Below are 10168 nucleotides of genomic sequence, written 5' to 3'. Positions count from 1 at the left end.
GTGAAACATTCATGAAATTGTGATTAGCTTAATCGTAATATTCGCGGGAATGCTTAGACATCAATCTAGTTGTCATGATAACTCGTCTCGTGCTCCGCCTCTTCTTAGCATAGACCACGCCTAAACTCAAATAGGAAGTCGGAAAATGGCAAATTGGAAATAAGGTCCCACCTGCAGTTTTGAAAGGTGATCGGCATCACACAAAGTTATCTAACATCAATGAAAATAGGCACTTTTCTAAGATAACTATCATTTACAATGACATTTGTATATGAAAATACTGACTGTCCGCAAAGTACCATCTTCACAAGAGTTTTTACCAATTTCTCAAAGTTTCACCGGCGTTGAAAACTTGTTCATTTCGAAAAGGGCCAAAGCGCGCTTCATCAACGTGAAGAAACGTTTGAAAATTGATGATTAGCCTAATTTCTAATTTCTATTTGTATAGATTATATCGCCTTTTCTACGACAAATGCGACATTGCAGACGCTCGACAGCATGACTCATTATCAAAGAAGCTGGTCAACCATATAACTTACCGGTCGATCGGTTAATCAATGAATGCTACCCGAGGTGTGAAAGCTGTCATCTCACATATATTTCAATCTGTTTATGAAATGGTTTATTTCAGAGGCCGAACATCGCCCTAGTCGTAGAACGGAGTCATATTCGGCACACCACGGGTATTCCTGTTCCTATCCCTTCCATTCCCTCATTTGACATGGTCAACCCACCTTTATAATTTCAAGTTGTACGGAATTGAGTATGTTTTCAGCCCCTTTCAGGATCAAACTAAATTTTTTGGACACCAAAAGATGAAAATGCTGTTTGCAACGACAGTTTGCTCATACGACATTAAGACTACAGCGAAAATACTTCCTTATTTTAGAATTTTTTATTACTATTAGGATTATGTTTGTACAATTGCCTATTAGTTATGTCATCAACTTGGTTCAGCAAACTAGCACAACAACAACATAAAAACAAATGACAAAATTTTAAAGTCATAGAGCGATCACTCCCTACGTTTATTTGTATACCAATTGATCAACTTGGCTTTTCCTTAAACAACTTAGGTTTGCCACCCAGTAAGGCTATATTTTGGGAAAATGTAAACAAACTTGTGGCTTTTTTTATTAATTCTTTTCTTGTTCGAACTCAATTTCATATTTCTTGAGCCATAACATTAATATCTCAGAAAAACTGTCATAGACCAAACCTGCATGTACACTTTAAAATTAAATTTCAAGCTATTGAGTGCTGTTGTTTCAGAGAAAACAGACACTGAGCAGGTAAGGAAACACTGAACAGCTAATACCGATCCGTGTACCACCTTCCGCAATGTTTATGATTTTATAGAGAAGTTTCATCTTTTGGTGCACGGCACTCTGATCTGAGGCTTCTTGATGTTTTCGTTGTTTTACTGCAAAACAGCTGTACATGTATTTTCCTAATTTGTTCAGTGTCTGTCTCTCTGTCCATCGTCGATGTTGCATTCTCATTGTCATTGTTTGAGTAAATTGCAAATGAAATATATATTGGAGAGCCGATTCATGACGTATGAGTGGTATTTAGGAAATTTAAAGCGCAGTGGTCGTCGCGCTGCCCGTGCGCGATTTTTTTTGTTGATAAACATAAATGTTTGTAACATAAGTCTTGCCAACTTCAATTGGAGTGAGATGGCGCGGTCCCTCACTTTGTTAACGCCTTTGTAAGACTCAACATCATGCACTAGTAAAATATTAAGATCGGAAACGAACTTCAGTGGTGTATTTCTATCTATAAACTCATGTAAGGCAACGAACATTGAGAGACTCTGCACATTATGTCGCCGAGTTTACTGCACGCAGTCACAGTGAACAAATGGGTTTGATCACGCGGTCACGCTGGTTGTACACAATGCTATGTACAGCACGGTAAAAATACATCACTAAAATGATCAACACTGTATATATATGAAGACCAGGAACAAGCACAATGCCTAAACACAAAAATTACACTCAAGACCATGATCGGCAAGCCAGAGCAGCACAAGGGAGGTGTTGTTGCTTCGATAATGGAGAAGGTCACCGCGTTGACGTTTACTCAGCTCCATGGCTCGAGCGAGGCCCATTCAACTGATTCAAGGAAATCATGATCAAATGTGATCTCAATCCAGCGTGTAATTACTGTTCAATATTCAGAAGATATTTAACTTAGATTAATTGACCTTTTATTGCGTGTTAGATTTGGAAAGGTGGTATGCTTGTGACAAATCAGCCGCCATATTATCGACAATATCGCAAACACACCAATCAACCCGTAACCTCATGCGGCATTCTCGGATATGTTGTCAACGGGGGGGGGGGGGGGGGGGGGGGGTGGGGACCCCTCAGGAGCATGCGCAGTGCGACGACCACTGCGCTTTAATTCAGTTCCACTTGTTGTTCTTGATAAAGATGCCATTTCTTTAAATACGCGGTTTACTTTGATGATTTTATCCTCTTCAAGTTAATCACTGTCACAGAGCAATAATACAATAGTATCCTTTTCAAAAGCTGCTCTATGTCACAAATTTTGATGAAACTATCAGTGTTTTCTGACAAAAATATGCCTTATTGAAAATGCTCTTCCTGATAATATAAGGGCATCGATACTTAAGAACCAATTTATGCACTTACTGTCGGAAGGCTATCTGTTTCACAATTTACCGATGTATAAGTTAGTTGCTGTGTTTGTATTTGCGTACTATATGAAGTGTTTTTGTTAATAATTACGCATGTGCGAGTGCTCGGTGAGCTTCACAGTGCCATGCCTTCGCGAGGTTAAATAGCTCCGTACGAAGGTTACAGAATTTACCTAGGATCGAGGGTTTTGATCGAAGAAGAAAGAATGACGTTTTGGGGAATTTCTGTTATTTGAATAATCTAAAAAAGGTTCTATATAGAGGCTACAGGGCACTATACAAGTGACAATTTTTCAAATTAAATATGTTCGAGTAATTTTGTAAACATTTTTAACAACACTCTGTAACTTTTTGTTGTATTACTTGAATTAACATCATGCAAACGCAGCTACATTCTTAAACCCCCTCTCCCTCCAATTTTCAAGAAAATTAAATTCTCCACACTTGGTTAAACTTTGCTAAAAAGTGACCATCTTACAGCCCCTTACACCTCGCTACACTTCGTTACGTTCGCTACACCCCCTTCTCCAATTTTCACAAAATTTTACTCCTAGACTTGGTTACACCTCGCTACATGTTCTTAACTACGCTACAAGATTGGTGTCTCTCTGGCGAGTAAAAAGTGACCATCTTACAGCCCCTTACACCTCGCTACACTTCGTTACGCTCGCTACACCCCTTCTCCAATTTTCACAAAATTTTACTCCTAGACTTGGTTACACCTCGCTACATGTTCTTAACTACGCTACAAGATTGGTGTCTCTCTGGCGAGTAAAAAGTGACCATCTTACAGCCCCTTACACCTCGCTACACTTCGTTACGCTCGCTACACCCCCTTCTCCAATTTTCACAAAATTTTACTCCTAGACTTGGTTACACCTCGCTACATGTTCTTAACTACGCTACAAGATTGGTGTCTCTCTGGCGAGTAAAAGTGACCATCTTACAGCCCCTTACACCTCGCTACACTTCGTTACGCTCGCTACACCCCTTCTCCAATTTTCACAAAATTTTACTCCTAGACTTGGTTACACCTCGCTACATGTTCTTAACTACGCTACAAGATTGGTGTCTCTCTGGCGAGTAAAAAGTGACCATCTTACAGCCCCTTACACCTCGCTACACTTCGTTACGCTCGCTACACCCCCTTCTCCAATTTTCACAAAATTTTACTCCTAGACTTGGTTACACCTCGCTACATGTTCTTAACTACGCTACAAGATTGGTGTCTCTCTGGCGAGTAAAAGTGACCATCTTACAGCCCCTTACACCTCGCTACACTTCGTTACGCTCGCTACACCCCCTTCTCCAATTTTCACAAAATTTTACTCTTAGACTTGGTTACACCTCGCTACGTGTTCTTAACTACGCTACAAGATTGGTGTCTCTCTGGCGAGTAAAAAGTGACCATCTTACAGCCCCTTACACCTCGCTACACTTCGTTACGCTCGCTACACCCCCTTCTCCAATTTTCACAAAATTTTACTCCTAGACTTGGTTACACCTCGCTACATGTTCTTAACTACGCTACAAGATTGGTGTCTCTCTGGCGAGTAAAAAGTGACCATCTTACAGCCCCTTACACCTCGCTACACTTCGTTACGCTTGCTACACCCCCTTCTCCAATTTTCACAAAATTTTACTCCTAGACTTGGTTACACCTCGCTACATGTTCTTAACTACGCTACAAGATTGGTGTCTCTCTGGCGAGTAAAAAGTGACCATCTTACAGCCCCTTACACCTCGCTACACTTCGTTACGTTCGCTACACCCCCTTCTCCAATTTCACAAAATTTTACTCCTAGACTTGGTTACACCTCGCTACGTGTTCTTAACTACGCTACAAGATTGGTGTCTCTCTGGCGAGTAAAAAGTGACCATCTTACAGCCCCTTACACCTCGCTACACTTCGTTACGCTCGCTACACCCCCTTCTCCAATTTTCACAAAATTTACTCCTAGACTTGGTTACACCTCGCTACATGTTCTTAACTACGCTACAAGATTGGTGTCTCTCTGGCGAGTAAAAAGTGACCATCTTACAGCCCCTTACACCTCGCTACACTTCGTTACGCTCGCTACACCCCCTTCTCCAATTTTCACAAAATTTTACTCCTAGACTTGGTTACACCTCGCTACGTGTTCTTAACTACGCTACAAGTTTGGTGTCTCTCTGGCGAGTAAAAAGTGACCATCTTACAGCCCCTTACACCTCACTACACTTCGTTACGCTCGCTACACCCCCTTCTCCAATTTTCACAAAATTTTACTCCTAGACTTGGTTACACCTCGCTACATGTTCTTAACTACGCTACAAGATTGGTGTCTCTCTGGCGAATAAAAAGTGACCATCTTACAGCCCCTTACACCTCGCTACACTTCGTTACGTTCGCTACACCCCCTTCTCCAATTTTCACAAAATTTTACTCCTAGACTTGGTTACACCTCGCTACGTGTTCTTAACTACGCTACAAGTTTGGTGTCTCTCTGGCGAGTAAAAAGTGACCATCTTACAGCCCCTTACACCTCACTACACTTCGTTACGCTCGCTACACCCCCTTCTCCAATTTTCACAAAATTTTACTCCTAGACTTGGTTACACCTCGCTACATGTTCTTAACTACGCTACAAGATTGGTGTCTCTCTGGCGAATAAAAAGTGACCATCTTACAGCCCCTTACACCTCGCTACACTTCGTTACGTTCGCTACACCCCCTTCTCCAATTTTCACAAAATTTTACTCCTAGACTTGGTTACACTTTGCTACACGTTCTTAACTACGCTACAAAATTGGTATCTTTCTGGCGAGTAATGACGCGACTGCTCTTTTACAACTTTACTGCTGTATTCCATACTGAATATCTACATACATCACCTCAACATATCTTGAAACTTATCATGTTTAAGCTTTCATCCATCGCCAACGTACCCTAGTATAGTTTTTATATTATTCGTAGGGGTTTCTGGTCCTTTAAACAAAGTTCCGGTGACCCTCTCTCTTTTACTACTCTAAACTTTCTTTCTCTTATGAAAGGAATAATTATTCACGATATGTAAATCGATGGGAAGATCGAACTGTTCCATACAAGACACCCTATGTGAAAATAGTCCCATCTTAAAGAGGCTGCGCATTGATATATTTCTCTGTAATTAGACTTCTTTTCCTAGCCTTCGCTACACTTGCAACACTTAAATACGTAGCGAGGGGGTAGTCTATAAAAAGTTTGCACCTCGGATCTTGCAGTGTATACAATACTGTGAAAATTTAGAAAATCAAGCATGGTGACCCCATCTTTTGTCTTTAATATTTGATTATTCTCATATGCCAGAATTCAAAAATTTCCATGTGTTCTTCCTTGTGTTGCTGTTTGGCCTGATCTTGTTTAGGTAATGTTTCACTATTATGAGCGTCATTTGACACAACTCTTCTTCACTACCATGTATATCAGAGTGCAGAGCTATCTCTGTCACTGCTCACGTATGCAGTAACAGTGACACTACAGTAGCAGGGCGGTATCTGATAGTGACAGTTGCCAATAGGCAGTAGCTGTATTAACTTTGATAATTTTGACAATATTTTTGTTCAGTTTATTATACAACTGTGTTCTTGTTCTACTCTCAACAGCATGTTGAACTGTCCAGTATTCAGCTTGCTAGCACAGCCTGTGTATGTGTACCATGCATCAGTGCTGACAACTGACTGTCAGTCTGGACTCTAATTAAACTATCACCTTATACATATTTATAATATACAGGCTTTGTCGACAAACTGAACATTGTGTGTTTGAGCTGCTGAAGGGAGACCGCAAGAAACTGTAGTTGATATATTGGATAGAGATTGCAAAAATCATCAACGGTTGCAGCTTCTGCCCTGTTACTAGGCTCAAATTTGATTTTTTTACGACAATCACACATGTTTAGATTTTTTCGAGATAAAAGTCATGGAATGTGACAAAATGGTTGTAGATTCTGTTAAATTATTACTAACATTACAACATTTGAATGACATAAAGATGGTATTCATTTTTCATTAAATTACCTACAAAAAACTTGGAATCGGAAAATGTAAAACATAAAAGGACCACTAAATTTTCAAGTGCCCCCTACAGGTAGAGCAAAATTTTCAAGCTCCATGAATTTAGCAAGCGATGCTCGGACAGCGCACAGCGTATCGATGACACTTGGGTCAGGGGTCATGACCAAAAACGTCAGTGCGTATTCATGGCCAGCTTGAATCATGCCACGGATCACGGAAATCACGGATCATAAATCCAAATGTTCATGTCTATTACGTAAACAGAACCCTACAATATAAAACACATAATGTTTTGATATGGAATAACATCTTTTTGTTTCACTGACGATCAAGTTAAATGCTCAAATATCGCGACAAGACTTGCGCATTTGCACGACATAAGTGCGGAAGTACGTCGACTCGGCAGATGAGCCGAGCGCCTTCTCTGAAAACCTGTTTACGATACACGTCATAGTACACTGAAAATTCTTGCGAATTCATCATTAAGGAAGCCAATTCACACAAGTTTCTAAAGTCAGTAGGGATATTTGCTTGTTCGCAGCAATACACCACCAACATTTCGCCGTTCAGGAGTGCCTTACTCGCTCTACGTTGTTAAAAAAAAGCCGTATGCTTTTGCCGTGACCTAACTTTCCAAATTCACGGTAGACTTTCCACAATAGTCGTTGGAGATTTTGTTCAATATATCACGCGTGGTGGAAACCGCAATTATCCATAATCACACAGGCACCTACAGCCAAACACGGATTTCCAAACTTATCCGTAACTTGAACAGCCTCTTCGAAAAAGTTCAGTGACTCCAACCCGTTTGGTGGGTCAACGATCACATCGGAATGATCGACACCCGTTGCACTGATACGTTGTCATCAAGAAGTTTACTTATGATTTCGTGTTTCCTTGGCTACCGCCTTTAGTAAAACTTGTTATGTTGTCGACAAATCTGGTGCGTTCTCGCACTGGTCTATCACCGGCTGTTAGGGGGAGGACACAGCGACATTGCACTTTATATGATATCCGATAGTTACGGCTAATAGACTATACAATATCGAAGATAGATTGGCTCGGCTAGATCTATTAGGTGGTGAAAACAGAATCTAGTATTGTCTAGTGTCGATATTAGAGTCCCCAAATCACCGATAAATATCTGGTAAATATTGGCGATTTCACAAACCTTGCGTGCCGAGGCACAGGGCAAGTCATTCTAGTGTCGTCTACTATCGATATAGAGTCCCCAAATTGCCTATAACCATGGAGTAAATATCGGCGATTTCACAGATCTGGCGTACCGAAGCACAGGGCAAGTCATTCTACTATCGTCTAGTATCGATATTAGAGTCCCCAAATCGCCGATAAATATCGGGTAAATATCACAGATTTCACAGATCCGGCGTACCGAGGCACAGGGCAAGTCATTCTAGTATCGTCTAGTATCGATATTAGAGTCCCCAAATTGCCTATAACCATGGAGTAAATATCACAGATTTCACAGATCCGGCGTACCGAGGCACAGGGCAAGTCATTCTAGTATCGTCTAGTATCGATATTAGAGTCCCCAAATAGCTGATAAATATCGGGTAAATTTCGGCAATTTCACAGACCGGGCGTGCAATGGCAGAAAGCAATTACAGTGAAATACGATCAAGCTACCGAACTTCACAAAACAAGGTGTTGTTTTAATCGATGTGTATCAGCGATTTTTACGACATAAACACACTGGGCTTGATGTGGTCTTGTTTACATATTTAATCAGCTACATGCTCTCAGTTACATAACGCACAAGGGCCACTCCATGCATGTCTGATAGATAATCATAAACAAATCACCACACCTTGCAATGTCATGTATCTTTCTTTTTTATTCGTGATGAATAAGTGAGCGTGCATTCAGACACCTACATATAAAATTACCCGAATAGCTTAATTTATGATCCTTGACACTCACATATCAGGTGTGCGTAGACCCCAGTAATTGTGCCCTGGCGGGACCTTGTCCCACTCTTATTCAGTCAATTTACCAGTCGGCCACCCCTTAAAGCTAGTGGCACACTCCTCTAAGTACTTCCGTGGCGGTATACTTGACAACGTCACCTGGCGTACAAAAACTGGTCGTCAAAGTTGCCTTACACAAGGGGCCGAGATTAGGGTTCGTGTGACTGCTAGCGGTATTTGACAGCGGGCATTGCAGTCTGTTGTGCCGTCTTTAAGGTGGTTGGAAAGGCTAGAGCGTCAGTTATAAATTTCAACAAAACTATTAAAATATAAAAGTAGTCAACATTCTCTGTGGAATAAAAAAAACTAGACATTTGGGCACAAAGGCATTGCAGAGTTGTAGCCTGTTAAAACTTCTGAAAAACTGACCAAATAAGAAGAAGTTGGGGAGTCCGTAGTGTATTAACTATGGTAGAGGTCCCCTAGCTTTTAATAAAATGTTTGAAAAGGGAAAGTCATTATTTGCTGTTTTTCAGGAAAGTTTGACAAGGCGGTGCTGGCATTCAGAGTAAGTGACTGCTATTGTAAATGCATTTTCAGATTCTTTGAGTGTCAAAGAGGTGTCAAAAGTGAGATTAACTAAAAAAACTGCTCTATGACTTCAAAAGAGGGGTGCAAATATGGCTTGTTTTCAACATTTTTGACAGAATAACAGTTTTCCTACATAATTGTATACCAATTTAATCCAACTTTGAAATGAGATATGAACATGAAATTTTACAGCCTATTAACAAGGTTACAGATAAGATTTGTACGGCACAATTTCCTGTATTTGAAGTACTTTTTGAAAAATCACATTTTGAAATTTGAAAGAATTTTTAATAATTTTTTGATATATAAACCCATGTAAAATCATAAAAACAAATTTTATTTACAAATCCTGCCGTACAAATCTTACAATAAATAGTGTCAACATATTTATAACTAATTTGGTAATATTAATACTATCCAATTATTATTAAATTCAAATATGTAAAAAAATATGAAAAATTAAATTTTAATATTTACTGGAGTCATATTTCAAAATCATGGCTGCAAATATACAATTTTTATATTCTTTGGAGAAAGTATTACTAAGGGAGATATCCTGAAAATTTGAACTAAATATCTTGATTCTAACACTTGAAACTTGACATTAACTCTGAGAAAAGAATTGGTGCAAAAATAGCCTTTCCAACCACCTTAACTTTCAAGTGTACAATATAACATACATCACTGATCGATCTTCTGACTGACGAGGTTTTAAACTGCTGCCTTATGAACATTGAGGCGACTTAACCGATCCAAATGCCTTTCGCAAACTTGAAAGTGCTCGTACTAAGAAAGACATGAGTAAAATGTCAGTTGAATCTGTGTGTTGGTTTTTGAGCAGAAGATTTTTAATGATTAAATTGCGATTTTCGCTACATCCAATACGGCGAACAAACCTTCTGACTACCCAAACGCCTTTCGGAAATTAAAAAGAACTACCACTAGGTAT

This window comes from Ptychodera flava, unplaced genomic scaffold (assembly GCF_041260155.1).
Source record: "Ptychodera flava strain L36383 unplaced genomic scaffold, AS_Pfla_20210202 Scaffold_141__1_contigs__length_120963_pilon, whole genome shotgun sequence".
Lineage (NCBI taxonomy): Eukaryota > Metazoa > Hemichordata > Enteropneusta > Ptychoderidae > Ptychodera > Ptychodera flava.
Note: the sequence above shows the minus strand (reverse complement) of the source record.